Source organism: Nomascus leucogenys, chromosome 13 (assembly GCF_006542625.1).
Source record: "Nomascus leucogenys isolate Asia chromosome 13, Asia_NLE_v1, whole genome shotgun sequence".
NCBI classification, from domain to species: Eukaryota; Metazoa; Chordata; class Mammalia; order Primates; family Hylobatidae; genus Nomascus; species Nomascus leucogenys.
Genome location: NC_044393.1, coordinates 34,550,591 through 34,563,539, shown reverse-complemented (window position 1 = coordinate 34,563,539; position 12,949 = coordinate 34,550,591). Strand labels below are relative to the sequence as shown.

Below are 12,949 nucleotides of genomic sequence, written 5' to 3'. Positions count from 1 at the left end.
TGGGGAGAATGAAGCTAACAAGTACATTTCCCAAGAGCCAGCCTTGCCCAGGCGGGTACTCATTGCCACTGCATGGGAGCTTGCCCATCCCCTGGAAGCAGTGGGTCACCACAGCACAAGCCACAGGGACAGGCTGGAGGCCACCTGTTTGGATTCTTTGTAGATTCTTTGTTTGTACTCAAGGATCCCCAGGGTCTGGGAGGCTATGGCTAGAGCTCTGGCAGTACACAGGGCTCAACATTCTAAAGTGGCTGCAGTGATACCCGGCTCCCTTCTTCCCTCATCATTATTGTTATTCACCATCCTCAGAAGGCTGCGACTTTCCACCCTGCACTTACAGCAGCTCCTCATCATGGGCTGCCTCTACTATCTTCTGGGTGTGATTTAATGCTGTGTGCAAGAGTATGCAGTGCAAGAGTGTGCATTAAAGAGGGTGCTCACAGGGTGTAGTACAGGACCTTGCAATAGCACATGTGAACATAAATGTGCATTAAAGTGGATGCATACAGGATGTAATAAAGGGCTATGCAGAGAACATGTGAACATTAAGTGTGCATTAAAGAGGATGTACACAGGATATAGTACAGGGTTGTGCAATAGAACATGTGAACATGAGTGTGCTGAGGGTGCATGAGTATGCACACGAGAACACGTGTGTACATACATGTATGTGTGTACAGAGCATAAGCATCTGCACACACATGTACACATGGATGGGCACAAGGAGGAGTGTGAAAGAGACGGTGCCTGTGTGCCGGAATATGTCAGAGTGCAGCACAGGAGTGTGTCTGAATGGGGGGCTAGGGATCATGGGCGTGGGCATGTGAATTGTGTGCAGGAGAGTGCCTGAATCATGGTGGCCTAGGCATGTGTGGGAGGGTGTGAGTGTGTGGGAGAGTGATGCAGGAGCGGCATGCACGTGAGTGTGGTGTGTGTGTGTAGAGGGTGTGTGTGGGGGGGTGGCACGTGTGTGACAGAGTGGTGTATGCGTAAATGTGACTACGAGGGTGTGTGCACTGACAAGCAGGGAGGTATACACTTGCCACTATTTGTGTGCACCCCAGGTGTCCGTGTGCCTGTGTTTGGGAGTGTGTCCAGCTGGGCATGTGCCTGGAATAGATGAAGTTGCTGTGTAAGTTTCCACAAGCATAAGGGTGATGGAGGAGGTGAGGAGACACACTTCCCTCAAGTCTACCATGGGCTCCCGGCAGTCAACACCCTGTGTGGTATCTGTCTAGGGTTGTGCCCTTGATAGGAGGTGCTAACCTTTCCAGAGCACCTACTTACTATGTGCTGGCCACAGGGCACAGCTGTGAACAGGCTAGCCCAGAACCATCTGCTGGAGCCCATGACCCCACGCAGGAGGGCGAAAGGTAGCTGGGGCTGCGCCAGTGGATGGCTGCATGGATGCCGCAGTTCCCAAGAGAGCTTGGGGCTCCAACAGCCATGACTACACAGCGATTTCCTCTGGAGTCAGAATGATTCATTCATGCCCTCTCAAACCTCACTCTGCTGCCAGGCCCTGTCCTAGATACCACAGAAAACAGAGCCAAGTAAGACAGGCCCTTGCCCTTGAGAGTATCTTAGCATGTGGGGCAGTCCTGGACATGAGCAATGACCACACACATGGTGATCGGTGTTGCAAGAGGAGGTTTGGGGATGGGGTTCTGGAAGAGAGTGAAACCCAGGAAGACTTCCTGGAGCTGGTGGCCCCTGAGCTAGATCTTAAAGGCTGACAGAGGCTGGGGTGAAGGAAGGCATTCCAAGAGGAGGGAACCATATGAGCAAAGATGCAGAGGTGACAGGACTCAGGGTAGAGTCCTTGGAACGTGCTCACTGGCTGTAAGGAAGCTGAGATGGGGAGGACCTGGGACTGGGCTAACCTAGCGCCCCGAAGGATGGTTTCGGTTGCCCATCTGAAGAGCAGGCCAGCACTGGGAGCATTCTGCTGGCACCACTGGATACACCCATTGGGCAGGGACAAAGCAGGTGCTGTGATAGAAACTGCTACCTGCATTGAAGCCACCAAAAATGGGGATGCATGTGGCCTGGTAAATAAGCTGACAGCTGGCCCAGGGGCTCAGGGTCCCCACTCCTTCACCCTTGCCCTGGGTAGCTCTGAGAACTCAGTGCTGTGCCACATCCCTGCAGGGAAGGGGCAGACTCTGGTGGCCCCTTCCATGCAGTAGGTAAACTTCTAAGGTGCTAAGACCGTCCAGAGCTTGGGCTCTGGGGCCGGAGGACCTTTATGTCTTGTCTCTAGCATGGTGCTTGGCAAAGTTGCTTTTCTCTAAGCCTGTTTCTTCACCTGTAAACAGGAAATGCAGCCCCCTCCCTCCCCAGGTCAGATGCTCCGTGGTTAGAAGTGCCGGACTGAGAATGAGACATTTCCTTGACTGCCTTTCATCCGTGTCCCACAACCCATCTGTTAGTAGATCCTGCTGGCTCAACTTCCAACACATGACCAGACCCTGACCTCTCCTTACGACCCTGACTGAACCTCCATGCTGACCTCCCTGCCTCTGCCTCACCTCTCTACCAGCCACATTCCCCCAGCAGCCAGAGAAGCCTCTAAAACCTAAGTCAGGTGACGGTTCCTCCTTTGTGCAAAACCCTCCCACAGCCCCCACTGCACTCAGAGTGAAATCCAGAATTTTTACAGTGGCCCCAGGGGCCTACAGCCTTGCTTTTCCCCAATCGTGCCAGATTCTCCACTCACCACATGGCCTTTGCACTCGCCATTACCTCTGCCTGGCACTCTCATCCCTAAATATCTACATGTCTGGCTCCCTCCCCTCCTTCAGGCCTATCTGAGAGGCCTTCCTTGGCCCTTCTGTCTAAGATACTATCCACCTCAATGTCCCTGGCTCTGCCTAATTGTTCGATATATCATCCTCACTCAAAAAAACTATGCATTTCCTTGTTAATTTTTTTAAAGTGCTCATCTCCCTATCATAGACTCACTTATAAGTCCTTTGAGAGCAGGAACTGAGTTTTCTTCCCCAGGGTTGGAGCAGTGCCTGGCACTTGTTAAAAGTATGTTTTGATTTGGATTCCAACTCTGCTACCTATGAGACTCCAGGAAATGTTTCGCCCCCTCTGGACCTCTGGCTCTTTATCTGTAGAATGGGTCTGATGATGATGATGATGATGATAACAATACTAGGGTTGTTCTGAGGATGAAACAGGCTAGCGTGCCTGGCACAGAGTAAAGTACTCAATGCAGAGCAGCTGTCACCACGCAGATGGGTGTCTAAAGATGAAGGGGGCGACAGATGACCACGTCCTTAAGCCTGAGAGGCTCAGGATCCTCTCCGAGGCAGAACCAGCTCTGCCTCGATGCATGCATGAGGCCCCTCTGGCATGGACCTGTAGGCAGGCTGAGCACACTGCTGGCATGGAGGCAGCGGGGACAGGCAGCGCTGGGAGCCCTATGGAGCATTTGCCAGGTTCAGATGGAACCTGGAGGTGATGAAGTGATGCTTGCAGTGTGACCCTGTTTGCAAAGCGGCAGGAAGAGAACTGCAAATCTGTGTAAATATCCTTTAGAATTAACAGGCTTTGGGGGACAAGCAGAGGCTGGGAGAGCAGGTAGAGGACATTGACATCTACTAGGCTTGGTGCCTTGACAACCTAAGGACCTTTCCTCCTCCTCATTTTGCAGAGGAAGAAACTGAGGCCTGGAGTAAGGCCTGGAGAGGCTGCGGTTGGGAGGTCCTCCCAACCTCCAGGCCCCAACCATTGCCCTGACACAGGCCCTGGTGCTGCACAGCCACACTTTCATGGGGGCAATGCATGGGTTAGGCCAGATAACCAGAAGCCTTCATTTAGCCCTCAGGACATCCCAGCCCAGAGTGGCAGGTGTTATTGTCACTGTCCCCTCCTACAGATGAGGAAGCAGAGCCTGCAGAGGCAGGTAAGTGGCAGAGGTGGGATTTCAACACTGGAGCCTGGAGCCACCCCATGCGATCGCTTCTCCCTGTGACAGGTCCCCTCCAGTTCACGCTTCTGGATTCTCAGGTTGCCAAGGATGCGCACACATTTTCCCAGCTGAGATAAAGGCCCTCTTAAAAGCAACACGCATTTATTAAACGACATTTGCCAGGGTTTCAGCACACTGCCGGCAGCAGACAGTCTCCGGACTGACGGGATTTTTCCCCAAGCTGACACTATTCACTGATTCCTTTTATAGAGCATTTTGCAGCTTGCAAAAGCACTTTCCACGGCTCTTAATTCCTTAACCCTCAACAGTCACCCATTTGGGAGGAAACAGTGTTAGCAGTTCCATTTTGCAGATGGGGAAACGGAGGCTCAGAGCTGGGAAGACACCTGCCCCAGAGCACACAGCCAGTAAGCGGCACATGCTGGACTCCAATTCAGGAATGTGCCCCAAAGCAGAAGCCCCTCCATGGCCTCTCCTGCCAGAGAAGTCTGTGGAGTCATCAAGACAAAGGGCCAGGAGGACATGCAGGCTGGAGCATCAGGGCTGGAAGGGACCTGCAAGAGAGGAGCCGAGCCAAGCCTCCCAGTCACAGAAGGGGAAACTGAGGCTGAGGGGCACAGGAGTGGGTTTCAGGTATCCCTGCTGGCAAAAGATGGAGCTTTTAAAATTCCCAAACCATAAAATGATGACAATTACATAACAGCAGTAACAATAGCTAATAAGCGTCGATGCTGCCCAGAGCAAGACAGGCCTCATGGAACCTCTGCAGGAACCCAGTAAGACAGGGCTGTCACCACCCTCATTTCGCGGAGGACCAGATGTGAAGCTTTGGGAGGTACGACCATTTGGCCATGGTCACAGGGCTGCCGAGTGGTCTGATTCCACCTCTCTCTGTTCTAACCCCCACCCCGCATCAGACTGCCTCGTGCAGTGACCCTCTGGGGGAGGCTAACCTCAAGGTGGGGCCTCCAAGCCAACCCTCAGCCAAGAGTGCAGCACTAATTACGTCATGTTTCATGGTTTGCAGCACCTGATCATTCATCATGGTGTCTAAAGTGGGGCAAGTAGTTTGTGTAGCCAGAATTTTAAGTACAAATTCTGGGGTTTCTTGGCTGCCTCCTCCTATCCCTCCTGGCATTGATATCTTCGTGCTTCCTGATATCTTAGGGCTCTTCATGACAGCTTGATGGGCAGGGAACTGTGGTATGATCCCGGCCCTGGCTGCAGAGGGGGGACTGTGGTAGTTAGGGAATAAGCTTTGCTTGTACAACCTCATAACTCCAAGCCTCCTCTTTAAAAGGGGGATTTTAGTACCCACCTTGTTCTTTTATTCAATCAATATCTATTAACCCACCTACTGTGTGTCAGGCCCTGTGCTGAGGTCCTGGGAGGCCCAACAGTGAGTAAGAGACATAGCCCATCTCTCGTGCAGCTTATATCCTAGTGGGGTAGACAGGGCTGAAATAATGAAATGAATTAATATAGAAATGGCTAGAAGCACTAGGCAACAGGCAGATTTGGCCCAGTGATAGAGAATCACAAGCGAGAACCTCTTTTGGAATGGGGTGGTTGGGACAGCATCCAAGGAAGGGAGGTGGCAGCTGAGATCCAAAAGAAGCGAAGACCAGGGAAGATGCTCCCGTAGGAGACAGCCAGTTCAAAGGCCCTGGGGTGGGAAAGAAGCTGGTGAAAGGCCAGAAGGGAGGCTGCCAAGGCTGAAGCCCAAGGAGGAAGGAGAGTGGTAAGAGGTGAGGATGAAGAGACAGACATGGTTCAGAAATGCCATGCTGGAAACCGATAAAGGTTTCCAGCAGAATCAAAGATGACTTGATTCACTCCAGCTGCTATGGGTGAAGAGCCTGAAGGGGTCAAGGGTGGCTGTGGAAAGCAGCAATGGGGATGCTGCAGCATTCAGGGGCCTAAATCCTAGTTCTGCACATCAAAGCTGTGTGACCTTAGGCAAGTCACTTTACCTCTCTGTGTCTCAGTTTCTTCATCTGTCCAATGGGTTAATGGTATTTCCCATCTTACAGAACCGTGGTGAGAATTAAATGAGAGAATGCATAATGATCCTCTCACAAGCCAGACATGCTCCATGTTAGGTGCTCAATGAGCCAGATCCTGCTGGTCTGGCCCTGACCTCTGCTCACTCCCCCACCTCTTCTCCTTTCACTCCAGCCCCACTGGCCTCTTTGCAATTCCTGGAACATACAAGCTCATTCCTGCCTCAGGGCCTTTGCACCTGCCATTCCTCCCACACGGAGGGCTCTTTTCCTGCTATCCCCTGTGGCTACTCCTCCATTTTCTTTTCTTTTTTTTTTTTTTTTTTTTTTTTTTTTTTGAGACAGTCTTGCTCTGTCACCCGGGCTGGAGTGCAGTGGTGCAATCTCGGCTCACTGCAACCTCTGCCTCCTGGGGTCAAGCGATTCTCCTGCTGCAGCCTCCAGAGTAGCTGGGATTACAGGCACACGCCACCATGCCCGGCTAATTTTTGTATTTTTAGTGGAGATGGGATTTTGCCATGTTGGCCAGGCTGGTCTCAAACTCCTGACCTCAGGTGATCTGCCCACCTCAGCCTCCCAAAGTGCTGGGATTATAGGCATGAGCCACCGCACCTGGCCTTACCTCTCCATTTTCTTGAGGCCTCTGCTCCTTACAGCGGCCCTCCCTCTGTCCTGACTAACCTTCTCCCTTCCCTCCTCCTGCTTTTCTCCCCAGCTACCTGGCATCATTTGTTTACTTGGGTGTGTTATTTTCTTCCTCACTAGAATGTCTGCTGCACGAGAGCAGGTGTTTTTGTCTGTCTTGTTCACATTTGTATCCTCCAAGCACCTAGAGCCATCCCTGGCACATAGTAGGTGCTCAAAAATATTTGTTGAATGAATATTTACAATTAAAATGACCCTAATAATGACTGCAAAGTGGTTAAGGGTAAAGTGAGGAGTGGAGCCTGGCTTTACCTCTCACTGGCTGTGTGGCCTAAGGATGAGCCCCACTTGGCCTTGGGAAGCCTCAGTTTCCTTATTTGTAAAGTGGGGATGAAGGACCATACTGTTTGGCTCGTGGTGAGGGTCAGACAACAGCTCACATGAAGGGATGTGGAGAGAGTATTGGTGGGTGAAATGATACCCCATGTTTAGCACTCGCTTTATATACTCCCCGATTCTCCTCTCCCTAGCAAAAATAGGGGCAGGGGACAAGCATGGTAGAGAGTTCATCAGTGTCAAAGCTGAGGCTCATTACATCATTCCTTCTCATTTTGCATATGTTTGAAATTTTCCAAAATAAAAAGATAAGGAAGAGCTAACACATGTTCAAGGCTCAGCCTGTGCCGAGCACATCGTGTACCTAGTATTTCCTTCCACCATGGGCTTCCATTTCTGGAGAATACCGACGGTCGGCCTGAAGAATGGAGCTGTAGAAACGGCGCTGGTATCACCGCCCACCTGCTCCAGCCGTCCCTCCTGGCTGGGAGGCCCATCGCTCACAACCAGCTTCCAATCTCCCTCCTGATCCGAGCACCTGATCTCCTTGGGCTCTTGGCGCTAATCTGCAGCCATCTAACACCCTGCGCCCCCAAATGAATGTGCCAGGAAATCTTAGACACAAAGGACCAATTCTGCAGCATTTCCGACTTCCACCTCAGCTGTTTTGCATCTCTCTGGACTGAGGGCCTGGCAAGACACGTGGCAGGGAAAATCCATCTCATGGAGGGCTTCATCAGAATACCCACCCCAGGAACACCAGAAGTTAACAGGAAAGCAGCTTCAGCTGTGAAAATAGAGGCTTCCTTCTCTAGTATGGGGACAGGGACACACCTTGGGGACACACACTGCCCCCACCTCGTAGGAAGGTGCACTGATACAAATACGAGAGGAGGCCAGGTGCGGTGGCTCACGCCTGTAATCCCAGCACTTTGGGAGGCTGAGGCGGGCGGATCACCTGAGGTCAGGAGTTTGAGACCAGCCTGATCAATATGGTGAAACCCAGTCTCTACTAAAAACACAAAAATTAGCTGGGCGTGGTGGTGTGCGCCTGTAGTCCCAGCTACTGGGGAGGCTGAGATAGGAGAATTGCTTGGACTCAGGAGGTAGAGGCTGCAGTGAGCCGAGATCGCACCACTGCACTCCAGCCTGGGCGATGGAGCAAGACTCCGTCTCAAAAAAAAAAAAAAAAAAGGAAAAAAAAAAACGAAAGGAGCACTAAGGGAGCAGGGTGCCAGCACAACTGGGCCTCAGTTTCCCTACCTGTCAAGCAAGCTTCAGTGACGGCTAAGGAATGGCACAACAGTTAACCACATAGGCTCTGTGATTAGGCTGACAGTGGTTATCCAAATCTGGCGCTTACTGTGTGGCCTTGGGCAAGCTGTTTCACCACTCAGAGCCTCAGTTTCCTCACGGATCGAAGGGGTCTGAAGATAACGATGCACATCACCAGGTGGCCGTGAGTACCACCAGGGTCACACACCAAGTGCTGAGCCCAGGAAGCAGAGAACCCAGATGGTTCCTATTAGTATTACTTTAGTGTTTTCCCACAGAATTCGGGATCCTGTCAGATTTCTGGCTGAAACAGTGGAAAGTTCCAGCACAGCCCAGTTTTTAAAAGCCTTGGCCTGGACCACAGGAGGCTTGGCGTTCCAGCCGGGCCTTGCCATGGATCTCTTGCGTGGGCCCGGCCAGTTTTTTTCTCTCTGTTCTTTTGGCCGCACAATAAGGCACTGGATGAAAGCACAGAGGGCTCTCTCAGGCCCCCTACAGCTTTGCAGGTCCGGGAATCCACAACTGCAGACCCGTGGATCCAGATAGAGACACCTAGAGGCAGGCTGTGCCCACAGCACTCAGTCCCTAGTAGCAGGCAATTAAATCACTCTAGCCTGGGTTTCTACTCAACTTGTCCATCCTCCAACAGCATAAAAGCTAGAAGGACAGCTGGGTGGTGCGGTGGCTCAGCCTGTAATGCCAGCACTTTGGGAGGTGGATCACCTGGGGTCGGGAGTTCGAGACCAGCCTGACCAACATGGAGAAACCTTGTCTCTACTAAAAGTACAAAATTAGCCAGGCATGGTGGCGCATCCCTGTAATCCCAGCTACTCGGGAGGCTGAGGCAGGAGAATTGCTTGAACCCAGGAGGCGGAGGTTGTGGTGAGCCAAGATCACGCCATTGCACTCCAGCCTGGGCAACAAGAGCAAAACTCTGTCTCAAAAAAAAAAAAAAAAGCTACAAGGAAAATATCAAGCTGAAGGACATTTGTTCACTGAACAGCCTTTGCTGTTTTTTAAGTACCCCCTATGTGTAAGCAACTGTGTTAGATGCTTTATGAAAATCCGTCCCAATGTTATAAATGAGGAATCAAACCAGAATAAAGCCATGCTAATTACAACACTGGTTAATATGTACTGAGTGCTTACTACATACAAGGCATGGCTTCCAGCATTATACCCGCATTAATTAACTTAATCCTTGCAGTAGAGTGGTTAATACCATTCCTCTTTGACAGACGAGCAAAATGAGACAGAGATTTCTGCCAATTGTCCAAGTCAGTAGCAGGACTCAGATCAAAACCCAGGGGTCTTAGCACCATCTTAGCACTAGGCTAGGTTGTGTGTCTGTGTGGAGAGGCTCCTCTGACCCCCCCTCAGGAGGCACATTAAGTTGAACCGCGAAAGATGAGCAGGATTCAGACATAGGAAGACAAGGAGGTACAGGGTGGGCATTTGTGATGGCAGGAACAGCACGGGCCGAGGCACAGAGCTGAGAGTTCAGCTGAGGGCATGGATCTGTAGAAAACCATTTACCAAACGGAGAGAGGCCGCATGCTAATGGGCGTTCTACAAATCAAACACCTCTTGTTCATATGTTCAGGGAACACTGGAGTAAATGTGACCCAGCTCGGGATTCTACAGTGCAGGGCTTCTCAGGGTCTTTGGGGTGCTCGTGTGGCTGAGTAGCCAGCAAAGCTCTGGTCTGCAGGGAGGAAGCCTGGTTATCCTGCAGCATCTCAACAGGTCAGCTTGTTGGAAAACATGTGGCTGGAAATCAGGCCTGGCAGGGAGGAAGCCCAGGCCTCACGGCAGCTTTGTGTTTTTTTTTGTTTTTTTTTTTAAAGAAAACTTGGACCCACTCAACAGTTTTGAGCTGGGGAGTGACATGATCTGAGTTGTGTTGACAGGCCAGAAATCTGAGCACATTTAAAAAGAGAGAGAGGGGGGAAACCTTCCGTCAGTCCAAGACTACAAATAAGAAAATAACCTGTCGCACGGAGCCATTGGAAGCAGCAAGCGAGCGCGTGTGGGATCCGTACAACACTTTTAGACTCCCTTCCTCTCGCACACCCCCTCTCCATCTGTCGCAAAGGGCACCAGGAAGATGCAGGGAGGAATATTCCAGCTCTGGGGGCTCCAGAGCTCAGCAGCCCAGATGGGGGGCTCTTACAGGAGCCACATCACCCCTCATGTGTTGTTACTGGTGAGGACCAAGGGGCTGTCAGTATTTCCACCCTCAGCAGGCTTTCAGACAAATGCCTGTGACTTCATCAAAACCTTCTGCCCAGAGAAAGAACTCTTTCACAATCCTCCACCCAAGCCCAGAGAGTGGCCTCTCTCACTCCCTCTCCAGCTTGGACTAAATCATCCTGATTAAGTCATTGAACTTCTTCCCTAGAAGCCACCCAGCAGGAAGGCCAGCATCCAAAATCCTGGCTCCTCTCTATCACTTATAAGTTACTTCCCCAGTCTGGGACTTGATTTTCCGCATCTGCAAAATGGGGATAAGAGCCAATTCACGTCTTGCGGATGAGAAGATGCAGGAGCAGCATCCAGCCTGGAATGCCGTTAACTATTTAATGAACGTTGGTTTTGGTTTTCCTCCCTTCTCTCAACACATGGTTCACACCAGCACTTCATAGGTGCTGCATGACTGCAAGTACAGACATGAATTACCGTGAGTTTCCAAGGGGTTAGTAAAGGCCAGAAAGTACTCAGAGAAAACTATGGCTTTAAAGGAACTTCCAACAGCCTGAGCGTGTTGAGCCAAAGCACTCCCGCCCCGTTTTCTCTTCTTACGAAAGAGGAAGTGAGATTAACTTTACCATTTAGGAAAGTACAGAGGAGCCCCCAGAATGCCACCCTCTACCAAAGGGTCAGGGCTTCACTGGGGGGGCCCCGCTGCTCCCCAGAGCCTGAACTGCAACTTGGCTTGGCCTCCTCCAGGACAGAGAGAAGAAATGAATGGGAGTTTATCTGAGGTCGGCCTGGGGGGTGACTCAGAGGTCTCAAGGCGTAGCTGGGGCCAAGCAGACATCCTGCGGGTTCAACGTCAGGCCCTGCTGACACAAAATCAGGTGCCAGGTGTCCCCAGGCCCCAGTCCCTTGCCCTTCTCCCAGCCTCAGAATCTCCCTCAGTGCAGTTGTTTTAGGAAACAGGCCTCACATTGGGTCCAAAAACATAGGTTGGTGACTTCACTGGGATCTTTTTAGAATTTCCCTTTGGCAGCATTTGTGCTAAAAGCAATCTTTAGAAACTTCTTCTCTTGCCTCCCCCACCCAAGATAATTCACATGATTGGCCCCACCCCCCCAAAAACAGTGATCATGTGAAGACACAGGAATCATGTGACACCTCCCAGGCTGACAGTTCTGCCTGAGACACCAGTAGTCATTCAATCCAAAGCCGCCTTCCTAAACCTGACATTTTAGTTTCTCACTCGAACAAATCCATTTTCTTAGAAAATTGGACAACTGCCTCCTTGTACCTTCCTACCCTCATATCCTGTCTTTCTACTTCTTTGTTGTAAATTCCATGTCTGGAGCAATATGGGGAGGGGCCTGAGGCCCCATCCTTCGGCCAAACCAGGTGACTTCCCTGCCCAGGCCCATGGTGTGACCAGGACCCCGAAAAACAGAGACTGAAGGATGATGGGAGGCTTGAGCTATGATGGTCGCACCCCATCCCTTCCCCACCACCCTCAACCAAGAAATTCATTCTTACCTCCTAAGATTTATTTATTTCAAAGCTAATCTTGGCCCCTCTGCTGCTCCCACTTTTTCAGGCTATTGATGCTGAATGGATTGGAACGGAAGTTTTATGGCCCAATCTTTACCATTTTATAGATTGTTCTTATAGGCAAAAGCGGGAGATGTGCTCACAAGAAAGATGTTGGTGTTCCCAGCCAGTGCCCCAGGAAAGGCAGGCTGCCCATCTGAACACTTGCTAATCAGCGTCACTGCTCATTTGCCAGGGACTGAACCACAGGCTCCTGGTCGGAGAAGGGTCTGGAATAGACATTTAGAAATTAACTCGGGCCCAATTCCCTGCTTCAGGAAAATTAAGCACTTGTCAGTGACGCTTGTGCATTTCCAGGCCAGGAAGGATGGCAGGGCAGGAACTCGGACTTTTGCAGGGTACAAATGGCCGGCTCAGGCAGGAAGGAGCAGATAGGAGATGTCACTCACTGGACAGATGTGAACTGTATCAGTGCTCCCTTCCGCCCAGCAAGGACCCAACTATAACTGAAAAGAACTGGGGGTGGAGGGTGGGGTGGGGTGGGGGGATGCCCATGTGAATTCCTGGGTTTCAGGGGAAACTGCAGGGCAGAGAGAAGCAGCTGTCTACCCCCTACTTCTCCTTCCACCCACTCTTTTCTAGTTCTCCCTTTCTCCCTGCTATCAGATGGTTACCATCTCTAGTCAAACGCAAAAGGGGGTGTTGGACACTGAGCTCATCTTTACCTCCCTCCTCAAGGGTGGGAGGTACAGAGAGACCCCACTGCCTACAACACAGTTTCAAGACGACAAAAAACGAGATCCCCATTCTTCTCTCCCTCCCAACTCCTTAATGCCATTTCTCTGCTCCCCCCGCCCCCCACCCAGTGCCCTCCCAGGAGACCCATGGTTTTGCAAAACCCATTTAAGAAGCAGGACTCCTGAATGGTGACCTCACCCTTTGGTGAACAAGCACAGTAGCCTTCAGAGCCCGCCTGCCGGCGACAGCCAGGTGTTTGATGTAGGCC

The 12,949-nt window shown here is 51.3% G+C and overlaps 1 protein-coding gene across 6 annotated transcripts in view; it reads right to left on the bottom strand.

The window, feature by feature from the left end:
- SIRPA (signal regulatory protein alpha) overlaps positions 1–12,949 on the bottom strand; it is a 45,424-nt gene that overhangs the window by 30,119 nt on the left and 2,356 nt on the right. The window lies entirely within an intron of this gene.